The sequence below is a fragment of the Lepidothrix coronata genome, unplaced genomic scaffold, assembly GCF_001604755.1.
Source record: "Lepidothrix coronata isolate B3197 unplaced genomic scaffold, Lepidothrix_coronata-1.0 Scaffold31, whole genome shotgun sequence".
NCBI classification, from domain to species: domain Eukaryota; kingdom Metazoa; phylum Chordata; class Aves; order Passeriformes; family Pipridae; genus Lepidothrix; species Lepidothrix coronata.
Genome location: NW_016690211.1, coordinates 3885855 through 3899147, shown reverse-complemented (window position 1 = coordinate 3899147; position 13293 = coordinate 3885855).

Here is a 13293-nt window from a genome sequence, read left to right as displayed (position 1 = left end):
AAAAAAAAAAATCCCAGGGTTTTCCAAGACTGAAAGATGGAAGGTATTTTTCCGCACGGCATCTTATGCATTTTTTTTCCCCTTGGATGTTTGTATATCTTTTGAAAATTTGACCTGATTAAAGTACAGCTCCTCCCAGCTTTGAAATAACACACCTTATTTTTCACCGTTACACCCTTGTTTGAAAATAATTCAATCTGTAATTCTATTAACCCCCACCCCGTAACTTTTGGTTTAACTACTACTTCTGGAAGAGACGACTGCATGTTAAGCTTGATCTTTGGAAATGATGTGCAATAAGCGAGAAACCTGTCTCCGCCCCAGCAAACCAGGATTGGGAAGAAAAGGAGGGCTTTGATCAAGGGTTTTTTCCCCCTCCTGTGCTACTGATTTGCTTACTGTGTATTCGATTCGCGTTCCCAGTAAGGCGAAGCTCTATATTTAGCCGACATCAGAATCGGGTTTAAGGGAGTGGAATAATGAGTGGAACTGCCAGTTTCAATGAATAAGGTATTGAGAGAAAAATGCTGCTGAAGGATTTATCTTTTATGATATCAATATACATATGAATGGGAAGACATAAAATGGGATTTGTACATATTTGAGACACTTCCGAAAATATACGTATTTTTTTCTCCCGTTTCGTATTTATTTATTTTTGGGATGGGGGCTGGGAGAGCCTGCTAAAAGTCGGTGACTCTACACAGCAATCAACAGCTTTCATCACGTTGAGGGGCTCAAATGAGATTATATGCGTTCGAGGGAAGGGAACGGGGGCAAAAAAAGACTAAAAAAAAAAAAACGACAGCGGCGATTAACCCTTTCTCTCCCTTAAAGCACCGCTATAAATTCTGTCCTGCATTTGCTCAGTGGCGAAAACCAGGATGGCTTCCTAGGGAAGAGGAAAAAAAAAAAAAGAAGGATAAAATCAGCTTCGTGAAATTATTAGATGTATTACTGGTTTCAGAGGAGAGGCAGTGGGCTCGCTAGGGCATGGGTGAGATGCCCTTGCTAGGGGCTGAGGCAGTACCAGGGTGCGGCGGCCGAGCGTCGTGTGGGAACGGGGCATCAGGGGCTCCTTGTCCGCCCCGCCGGGGCTTGTCGCGTTTACCCTCCCGGGGCTTTGAGCAGGTGACCTGGCCACAGAAGCAGCGCGCCTCCGGCTCCGGTCGAGAGGGCTATTTTTGTCCCACGACATGGCGGTGGCTCAGCGCAGCTTCGCCATTCGGGCACGCAGAAAGGTTCTTTCCGTCAGCTCTGGCTTTAAACTTCTCTTGAGGAGCTTTGGACCAAAAAGATGCTGTGCAAGAAGAGTCTGGATTTGAGGTTCCCAGAGGTTCGGATTTCCCCTCGCTGTCTTGCGGAATGCGGCAAGGAGCCCGTGCGATGTGCCGAGAGACGAAGAGGTCTCGCACAAGGCTGAAACTGGAAACAAGCGGAGAAATCAATCACAAAATGTATTAGTTGCTCCGGGATGCAGGCTTTGACTCATCTAGAGGTGTGCGATCTTTAATCTTCGAGTCTTAGCTACTGCATGTGAGGGAGAAGTGTACCATAACAGCACTAAATCTATCAAAACAGAAGAAAACCTGTCAGTGGGCTTCTGGGCGCCCAGGAAACCTTCCCGAGTTTAATAATGCAATTTCACTTATTAAATCCCGCTACCGCTTAATCAAAAAAAATATATATAAAAGAAAAAAAGAAAAAAAAGGCAGAAAGCAGCCATCCTTTCTCTCCTAGAGCCTTCTCGGAGTTCAGTAACACTCAGAGTGTCACCACAGGACTGGCCGGCATCACTGGCCCCATTTTTTCATCCAGTCGGAAATGGACACACTGTCATGGGTAGTGTAAGCAGGGGAGCGAGGTCTCTGGAAGTTGATGTAAATACACAAACACCCTCCCCCCCATACACACACCCCAAAATTCTGGGGTGAGGAAAATCCTTGAAAGATATTAAGAAGATGTCAGAGCGTGGGTCGAGCCGAGGACTGGAAAAGCCCAGTTTCTCTTCTGTCGCGTGCTGCCTGGCCTTAGCGCCGGCAGCCCCGAACGCACAAGAGGAGCGAAGCAGATCGGGTATATTTATTACTTTAAACTTTCCCCTTTGTTATCTTCCCCGTGTCAGGAAGTGTTCGAGGACAGGAAATACAGCGGTGATTTTGTCTCCGTGGTGAACAGAAATTTCTGGTTAGTGAGGGAGTTTCAGGCCCGCTTTTCAAGTCCCGGCTCTGTTGGGGGTCCCACCGGAGTGATCGGACCCTTTCGTTTCCCCCGCTGCTCATGGGGACTGTGTGGGCCGTGAGGGGAGGCAATGACCCGAGCCCGGCCCCGCGCGGGTCCCAAAGGGCTCACGTCCCACGTCGGGAATCAGACTGGCGGGAGAGATGGGAAGCAGCGGGATAACCCTGTCCCCCGCGAGTCTGTCCTGCCATAAATATGCATGGGGGACACCTCAATCCTACCCTCTCGCAAACAGGCTGATTCCCATGGGAAATTTTCCTCTCCAAAATACCCTCATCCTATCTTAGGGCCGCTACAATAATCGTTTCTACACGTCCCAGGAAAACAGCCCAGAACCCCCGGCTCTGGAATGCGGCTTTAGAAAGGGAAAAAAACCCCAATACCCCAACACCCCCCATCCCCCTAAATAATGAATAACATCCTCCTCATCAACAACAGTGACCATAACACGGCAGGGCGAGCAGCAGCCGAGGCAGGCGCCGGGGGCCGGTGCTGTCGGGGCCCGCGACCACCTCGAAGCCTGCGGGGCAGCGGGAGGATGCCCGCCCCCGGCACGCCCGGTCCCGGCCAGAGTACACCCGGGTACACCGGCAGAGCGCGCCTGGCCGGGAAGCAAGAGCGGGTGGATCCGCTCCCCTCTGCTCAGCTCCGCTCTCCACAGGGCGCCCGGCTGAGCGGGCCCGAGGGGCCGGGGCGAGGAGGAGGCGGCGGCGGCAGAGCCGCGATCCCCCTCGGTGCGAGCAGCACCGGCCACTGTCCGAAAGACTGTTCCTGGCGGAGCGAAGGCGCCTTCCCTCGAATGCGGTGAAGCGTTCGCCGGTGCCACCCTCGCTCCTACCCAGTTGGTGGCAGCGGCTGCAGTGTCTCACCAACTCTGAATTCTGCTGTACGGAAGGCACTGCCCTGCTGTCTTTCTGAGAGGCTCTCTTTCCTCCCCGGCGCCTCGCTGACCTTCGCAACGGGGTTTCAGGAGATGCAAAAAAACACCCAAAAAAACCACCAACCCCCCCAACCAAACTAAAACAAAAAATTAGACCAAACAACGGCAGCGAACACCAAATAAATGAAGAAATATAGCAACTAGAAGAAACTAAGTTTGACGATCGGTAATCCACTTGTCTGATGGGCAGCGAGCTACTTTAGACAGCAAAGGATATACCACCAGTCTTTGGTCATTAGGAGGTATATTTATTGCTTCTTAAATGAGTGAAATAAAATTGACAGCTGCAACCAAATCCAGAAAAAATTATGTACGTTTTAAAATCAAACGCACGTAGTTATCTGCGTGTTAGGTCGAGTTAATCAGCCGAAGGGAGAGGATATGTATAAACAAAAAATTATGTCTAGTTAAATTAGTTATTATTGCTTAGAACGTGCAAATAAATCTTCCAAAATTGATGACTAGAGAAGTAGTAGGGAGACCCAAAAAGGAGACAAAGTCCAAACACGGAAAAGTTAGAACTCAGTGTACATAGATACCACAATTTTGGTGTGTTCACAGGAATATCCCTGCCATGCACAGTTTATTGTAAGTGTTCTGAGGAGAAGTTGCCTCGCTTCAACAGGAAAAAATAAAAACCAAACCAAAAAACACTGAACAGAATTTGCATAATGCCAATCCTGTAAGTTTCAAAACTGCATGCAAACACAAACTTGTTAAAGTGTCTACACACAAAATAGGAGAATCCTGAGTGAAAGCAGTGCAACTAGCATGTTAGAGGGATGAATTAAAGATGAACTGTGACCCTTTGTACAATCATTTCTCATGCATGAAAGCAAAAGAAGGAGGGGAGGGGAAATTTTTATGTGTTGTCCACTGTTCAGTGTGTAGTGGTCTCGCTTTTGAATAGGGGCAAATAAAAGCCATCAATAAATAATAAATCTTACATTAAGAACAAGCATGCACAACATACATATGGCTTAGCATTAGCTAGTGGGACATGTGCCATCCATTACATATAAAGATGAAAGGTATCTCACACGATAGGTGATATTGGGTTATATATGTATGTAGATAGAAAGCAAATCAGAGTAGTGTGCAATAGATCCCACCAATACATGTGTTACACACTTGTAACATTCATGTGGAGCATATAATCATTATTAAGGTTACTTGTGGTAATCATTATTAAAGTTACTTGTAGTTTCCTTTGTATTGCTCAGAATCCTGCATTTAGTCTCAGCTCATGAAAAGAAATGTATCATGGGTTAGTGCAGCAAGAGCTTGAGTTGCCTGTCATCATTTGTTCTCTTTATAAGATGTGTATTTCTGCCCATATGGTTGGTTGTATCCATATATTGTGACTTTTCCAAATGTATTGCACACAGCTTCTGTTTCCCTGTGTAAACAAATATGTACAGGGTGAACTCAGCATCTGAAGCCCCTGCAATGCAGTGCATACTTTAACAGTTTCACTGCCAAATACACATTTGGCAGATAATGAATTCTTAAATGGTTGCAACTTCCTATCTTCACATATAATGTATTTGAAAGGCAGATTGGGGGAAATTTTATGTTTTCAGGACAGTTTTCTAGTTTGCCTGTAGACTGCCTGCTATGCCCTAGTCCACTTGGTCTCACGAAAGGTTGGAAAGAAAATATCTTTGGAGGAGGCAGGCCAGTAAATGTGTTCTAGCCCTGGGACCGTACTTAACACTCACTCTGGACAATGCTGCAAGTGCGATCAGTAAAGAGGCCCTGTCATTCCCACTGTTGTCAAGGGTACCAAAATGAATGGAAGGCCTTGGATAGAGGCTAGATATGATCTGATATGATGACCATATGCATTTGAGCCGTGTCGCAGGACAAAATGTGTGTGTGAGGAATGACTAAAGAGAATGAGGGCTAGGGAAAAGATCAAAAAAAGGATGAATGTGGCTTTGGGGGGGGTAGAAACATAGGCAAAAATGTATGGAGGAACAAATAGAGGGGCAGAGGTGAGAGAAATGTTCAAGAAATTGAATGCAGTGTCATTGGAAACAGAAAATAAGAAGGAAAGAAACTGATGGTGAAGAGAATATAAAAGGAAGAGCATGTCAGAATGAGGAATGAAGAGAGTGAAGATGGAGGCAGGGCAAGAAAACAGAAAGAAGAGAGAGCTTTCCAGTGTGTATATTTGATGCTGAGTCTGTGGCAAATCAGATATTGATACCAATGATGATGATTTGGCACTCAACTGCAAATGTTTCCCAGTCTCCTTCATAAAAACATTTTTCTGTTAGAGCTACAATCAATCTTAATATATGTGACAAAACATGACTATGTTTATATCAATTGCAACGTTGTAATTGTTTACTTTTTTGCCACTCTTGAATTTGCATAGGATTTCTTTCCTCTCAAAAAGAACTGGTTTTTTGTTGTTGTTTTTTGCTTGTTTATTTTGGTTTTAAGAAAGCATTGCTCTTCTAAAACAAAGTATCTACCAAACCTCCCTCCCAAAAATGTATCTCTCTTTCTGTAACTCCTGTAGGTCAAAGAGGACTCCTGCTCTGCACATGTGCAGAAACTAGCGGGCCTATAAAAACTTGATGTGAATAAGCACTGCTCCATTAAAGGTCAACTACAGCTGAATCAAGCTACTCTTAAAAGACATCTACCACAGAGAAGAAAGGTGACACAGACAGGAACAGTATAGAAAGGGATAGATATTGATCAGAGCAAAAGAGAGAAGGCAAAACGCAGAAAATTCTGCCAAGCTTTAATACTTTTCCACTAATATGTTCAACAATGGCCTTATACCCTACACACTCTGACTGGCTAAGGTCATGTTGATCTTAGCCGTGCAAAAGGAAGCAGCTGTCAACTGTGGCACATGGCAGATGGAGAAGTCTTATCAGATTTTTAAAACATGAAATTACTTTTTTTTAATTTAGAAATTGATTTGCTGTGTGACATTAGAAACCCTTATACTGGTACCACATGTTGCAAAGAGCCATCTTCCACCTCTGTGTGACAAGAATGTTTTTACAATGTGTGTATATTTTACCATACTTGAATTTTCAAAAATAATTGGTGTCAGCCTTATTTATTTGTTTTAGATCTCTTTCTTCTTTGTCTAGTCTGCACTACAAATGTTGTGTTGAAACTATTGAGTTTGACAACATTTGCTTATGTGGCAGAAATGAAAAAGCAGCTTTATTGCAGTAATTATGACAGGAGGTCAGAACAGGTGAGCAAAATACTTCTTACTCTCCTTCAAATCTCTATTAGATAGTTGGCAGCATTTCTTGCTGTAATTTCACCGACCTGAATGTTTTATAGAACCCATGATTCAAAAATTGAGAAAATGGATAACAACTTCCAGATGCATGAAGAACCTACTTAGAAGCACCACTGAAAATTAATTTAGAATTTGCTTTATGACAAGATACAATTGTTGGCTTTAGTAAAAAAGATAATACTATGCTCATTTGTAGATTTCTCGGAGTTTGTAAGACTCCACACAATCATTGCCTCAGGGAATCAGTCCTAAATAACATGGGAGTTGTGGATATCTGTGCACAGGTGGTCACCTCTAGGACTCAGTCAAAAAGTTTTTAGCCAAACACCACACTGAGGCAGGCAATAATCATTATACCCATTTTACAGATACACTGAACTGTCCCTCAAGTAAAAAAGGTGAAAATCTGCTGTCAGTGTCATCAGTGGGAAGCCTGTTGTTGCCTTACAGTGCAACAACCTGAGATATTCCTCAGCTTTAAGGATCAAAGTAACACAATCTCCTCATCTTTATGTTTCATCAAATAAATCTGTGTTACAAGATACCTCTGCAGACAGTATTATACTGGAGCATAAGCTTTAATGCTTAAGTGGATATAAACCCAAATATTTTTATGTACATTTTTGTCTGTGATACAACTAGATCTGCAGATATTACAGATGGTCCTGCCTACTACAGTTATAAAGTAAAAACACCCCACAAAATTTTGGATAGTGCTTTCTTCCTTTGGCTTTGAGGTTATTTATTATGCAAGTGCACTCCTTATGGGCTTAAGGGCTTTGTTTATAAAGAAGTTAAGCATTTCCCTACTTTTAAGGACTCAAGTCAGCCCACTGGCATAAGAGGCCTGACACAGAGGTTTTAAGGTAGGTTGTATGTGGCTTTCTGAGCCTCTGTCATCTTTCATTCATTGACAATGTTTCTCACTTACTGTCGTCATCATAGAAAAACAATTATAGTTGCTTAGGGTGAAATCTTCCTCTAATCTTATGGACGAGGAAAGAAAGATTTTCTGAAAATCACCAGCTTAAACTGTTATTTGACTTCATGCCTTTCCTTCTTTTGGAAGAAGTGTTTTCATTTATTTGGGTTGGCTGCATCTAAATACATTTTACATCTGGAGTCTTCTATAAATGAAAGAGGTAAAATGGAAACACACAATGTACTTCAGAAGGCTGCTCTTTGAGGGAAATAACAGAGCAAGAGTTTTGTGGAAAGTGTTTTTGGAAAGTCAAGAGGATGTTAAGCAGAGATTCTTGCAACTTGCTTCTGTTTTATGAATATGTTTCAACATCATTCCCTGTTGTCTTTTCTTCCTGTGTATTACTTGTATCCAATATATGTTCAGTGGCAGAAAAATGAATGATTGAATGTAGATGAGCACAGTTTACATTAATAGGATTATCTGGAATAGTCAAGTATGACAGTCTGGAACTGCAGAAACATACATTTTGAGGTCTAAACATACAAATTCTTGCTCAGAAGATCAATTACATTGGTGGTAGTCCGGCTATAGGCATATGTATTTTCATTGAAATCACCTCAATTATAAATGTTTCAGTACAGAGTTCTGTGGCAGAAACTTAGTCAAAAGTGTTATTTTCCTCAGGTCAGTGCAATTTTCATGCAAGGAAAAAACCCACATGGTTAAACACTTAAATATTTTTTCTCTCTAATGCATACACTGTTCATGAGGATTTTTTTTTTCTCCAGAAAGTAACAAGATTGAGTATATCACAGTCATTTAAATACTTTTTATCAGAATCTAGAAATGTCTTGCTCATCTATGTCAAGAAGCAAAATTTACATAGGCTTCATGAAATTGTACCAAAGACAAAAAAATCTTTTTCAAATCAATTAACAAAAGTGCTTTTATTGGAAAGAAAATGAGCACTGGATATTACTTATAGGCAGTCAAAATACTGGAAATTACTTATAGACAGTCAAAATACTGTTGAAAATTGAATTCTTGGGTTTAAGTATATATTTAAAAATGAAGAATAATTTTATGAATCCTTTATTCCAAATAATGTTCCGATGACATAGAAACAAAATGGAAAAGAAACAAGGCCGGTGAGAAGAGTGAAGAGGAATAAAGCGAAGTTATACACAAACTTCTAGTCTTTTTCATAGAGGGAATGTCTTGTGGCTAGTTAGTGGTAATAGAGTCGTGAGTAACTAGGATTCAAACCAGTAGCATACCAGATTTACTTTACTATCAGAATCCTATCTAATGAATGTAGTTGAGTTGTGTTTTACTTCCTTTTTTAGTTTTTTTCTGTTCTTTTTAAAAAAATTAAACCAAATACGCAATTAATCTGCCAACATCAACAAAATCTTTAGAAAACTTCCAACAGAGAATAACCATGTTTTTCCATGTACTGTAAATATTTACCTTTTATGATAATCCCCATACCCATATAATTGTTATGAAAATTTTGGGTGTCTAAGTAAACATCTTGATGCGATTATATTCAGAAACTTACAGGCACAAAATGAATAGAGCACGTATAATCTGTATAAATCTCTCAACTCACGCATACTACCATTTCATTAGCCTCTGTGCAACCATCAATAAGTTATGATTTTGCAGCTAGATCTTTAACTGATTAATTACAGGCTTTCCAAAAGCAACTTACTTCCCCCCCAGTATATCTGTAATAGACCTATTACATTAACAGAAAAAAGTGTTTGCTCATACAACATTAAGCTTATGAAACTAATTTAAAGCCATGGCAATCCTTTTTTGGCTATGAAATGCTGAATATGAGACAATATCCATTTTGTTCTGTTTAGGTAATGCAGGGATATGCAGAAAAACTCGGAAACAGAAATAGTCAAACTAACAGCTAGGACTAATATTTTTCTTGTTTTAATTCAAATAGTTATGGAAAAGAAGTATCCTCGGTTCCTGATTCCTGCAACTGAGCCATGGCAAAAAAAGGCATAGTGTATGTTTCATATGGTTGTGGTTTTGGGACCAACTTTTATAAACACTGAATACCAGAGTCAATCCTACAGCAGCTTAAAATTACTATTAACTGATAACTATTGATTACAATATGTTGCAAAAGTGAGCAGGGTGTACTGAACCCCGATGTGAATGTGCTGGAGGTTATTTTTCTAGTAAAGTAATGCCTATATGTTAACTATATGTGACCTATAACTTATTAAAATACAGATTTCTATATCAATCTAAAAGTAGATATAAAAATATGTGAAAAGCTGGGGAAATGTCAGATATTGCTGTATGCAGATGCTTGTGAAGAATCTCTGTTCAGTGCACCTGCTGGGAGTAGCTCATGAGTTTTAGACCATCTTTTAAGCTCCTATATCTTGGGGTCCTAAAGCTGATGTGAGTATGCACTGCCCTTTTTACAGGACTGTCTCATGATGTGTGCTCCACTGGAGTACCGCAATGCTCTGGCCACAGAACATCTCTTCAACATGTCTTAGAGCCAGCTGCTACTCTGTTTTCTGTGCATCTGGCTGGATAAAAAGCTTAACAGATTCTGTGCATCACTGACATGGACAGGGCCAGAGTGGCCCTCAGGGTATGCCTCAGTACATTCATGATGGATACAGGAAGGTACTAAGGCAATATTCATTGTCCTTTCTTTCAAAGCTGTGGTTCTGGTTGCTTTGAACATTGCCAGAGATACTATTAGTATTACAGTCTGCAGTGGGAATCAAGGCTTAGCATGTTTGTGACCATAAAAGCATAATAATAAAAAATAAGTCTGCCTCAAACCTTTTAAAATCTGTAATGCTGGCAAAGGGAAGGAGAGGAACTAGATATGACACATAAAGTGAGTTTTAGAAGATTAAACAGCAAGTACAAAAAGAACATGGAATAAAATGCAGGTTTCCTGAGGTCCGTGCCATTGAATATCTCCATATACTGTATGCTTAATATGCATGATTGTAAGTACTACAAGGGTTACATTCAAGAAAAGTGGTGTAATTACAGCAGATTTACATGTTGTCCTCCCAAATTATCTAATTTTTTTTTCCCCTCATGAGATAAATCTCTAACCTTGTGTTAAGTATTTCAGTTTGCAGGTGTGGGGAAAAGTACCTGGCTCCAAATATGCATTCACCATAATAAAGTTTGTCTGCAGTCAGCATGCTGATCAAGGAGATGCACAGAGATCCTGAGTGGGAAGCACCTGAAAACTATTATGTTTTGAGTCTTTTCACTGTTGACTACCTAACCATGGCTGCGAAAAAGGCCTTTAGTCTGTCTGGGAGCAATAGCTAACTGATCTTGCGGATTTTTTGTGAAAAGAAATCCATATTAAAAACAAATAAACCCAAGACAAAACAAAACTAAGCACAACATGTTGTTGTCAGGTAGCTGTTATACAATAACCTAGAGATTACAGACGTACCTGAGAAGACTCAAGATGACACCTCTCACATCCTATTAGAGAGCTCCTATCATCTCACTATTATTACCCTAGTGGGACCAGGGAAAATGATAGATATCATCCAGCCCCTCCGCTGAAGGTGTACAACTCTAGAGAAGAGATATGCAGAACCAGAAAGAGAGAACAGGAAAAAGCATGATTCTTAAGCTCAGTGATGGGTCATTAACCTGGAAGAAGAAAAACCCAGGCTGTGATCTCTATCTCAGGGCTTGTCACACTTTGTTCCTGGATGCTTCATGTCATTATTAGACAAGGAGCTACAAATATGATCTTCTCTGCTCTTTAACCAGCAGATTAAATGATCATATTCCTCTGGTTGTCATCTGTTGGTTCTGTAAATTTTAAATTCTTTTCTGATTTCTGAAGAAGTCAGTTAAAGTATTGTAAACACTGTGCACACGTTAGCACAGCTCTATGCCCAGTCACAGGGAGCTCAGGTGACACCACGTGGAGCTGGTGTGGATATACTCCAAAGTCTCAACTTCTGTGTGCTTAGTTAAATATTTGCAAGAGTGCCAGTAATGTATCAGGAAGAACACAACAGAAAACTAAAACAATACTTTAAAACTGGAAGGCCCCTATCACTTGTTTACTCATTTATTGTCAGATATTTCCAAGAAATAATTGTATGTCTCTGACATATAACATTGTTTCTCATTGTTTGTGAGCCAAGAGAATGCATAGCGAAGCAAAAACAACAAAATACTTTCCATGTCACTTTTAGAACAAATGAATGTCCGTGCTACGAGTGTATGAAAATTTTTTCATGACTGTCTGCTTTGCATTAATGAATGGGTGGACACTGTGGCAAGCAATAAATAGACAGTGGAGAAATCCCATGATTGCATCTTTTTCTGTTCTCCACCAAGCCATTCAGTGCAGCAGAATTGTCAACAGGGGATGGTGTTAGTACTATGTCAGAGCTCTCTTGTGCTGGTGGAGGGTCCCAGGGAATGGACATTGTTTCCTGTCCTTATTCTTATTTTTGAAAAGTGTCCTTTTCCTCCTTTCTGTTCTTTCTCTGCCATTTACACACTCCTGATCTGCTCACATCTTCCATCATCTTGTGTGCACTATCAATTCTGTTTTATTTCCATTCTTTTTCCCTGCCCACTGCAATCTCTCAATGTCTCTTTAAAGCAATCGTTCAGAGCATAAATTTCATTCTGCTTTTTATCCTTCTGGTAATGGAGGAGAGGTAGTGAATTGCTCGAAAGGAGCGTGAGAAGGACTATGGAGTAGCCACATTTGCTCCCAGTTTGCACTTCTCTCAGAATGAAACTTTCCTCTTTATGTCAGAGGAAGGGAAAGATGTTGCTCAGGTGCAGGCTGCTAAATGAGATGGGGCACATTGGCCTTAATATCATTAATGGCTTCCCAGATATCTCAGTTTCATTGCAAACACCAATTAGCATGGTGTTCTCAGCTCTTCTTTTTGTCTCTCCCAGCATTCCCTTTTCCCCTCAAATAATGTAGGTACTATTAGGAGTTTCACAGCCTTGAAAAGACCAGTCTTATAACCCACAAATTTCAGGGCGAAAAAAAGTGACAAATTTTAATTGGACTATCAGTCTACATGCATTTGTGTTGGCTCATATTTTTAAGAATGTCTCTGTAAAGAAAAGGGACCTCCTACTTGACATAGGTGCTAAAATTAACTTTGATATTTAGAATTTTTCACAACCAGTATTGACTGTATGGGTCATTAGAGCCATCTGGGGCCTGATTCTGTAATTGCTTTCATCAGCAGTTAACGGTTTCTGGAACAGAAGATGTTATGAGCAGTGAATGGAAGTAGATTCAAGCCTAATATAAGGTAAATATCAACGGAACACATTTAGAACTTGTAAATTTTTCTTTCTTTTGAAGGCATATAATCACCCTGAATGTCAGAATTAGCAAAGCACAGATATTCCTGGATTGCAAGGTAGCCATCCATTTGTTTAAGAATCTGTAGCCTTTACTCTCCTTGCTCTGATATGGACCTTTTGCAGTTACTCTTCCCATTATAAATTGAGATTAGCTCAGTTGGTTAGAGCCTGGTGCTAACAATGCCAGGGTTGTGGGTTTGATCCCTGTATGGGCCATGCACTTAAGAGTTGGACTCAATGATCCTTGTGGGTCCCTTCCTACTCAGAATATTATGTGATTTCAGAGCTTGCTTTTTGAGATTCTTTGAAGGCCACTAACCATGTGCTAGTAGTTCAGAGAACAATTTCTTATCCAATTAGCATTGCTGTCTCTGAGGAGTGTGTTATCTCTTTTCCCAGGACCTCTAGTTTGCTTGCAGGTCAATTTGTGAGGCCAAATTTAATCTATGAATCCCTTCATGTTTAGAGTCAGTTGTACCTCAGTTGTTCCTCTGCTGCACATTCAACAGCTCTGATTTTGTTACCTCTCTT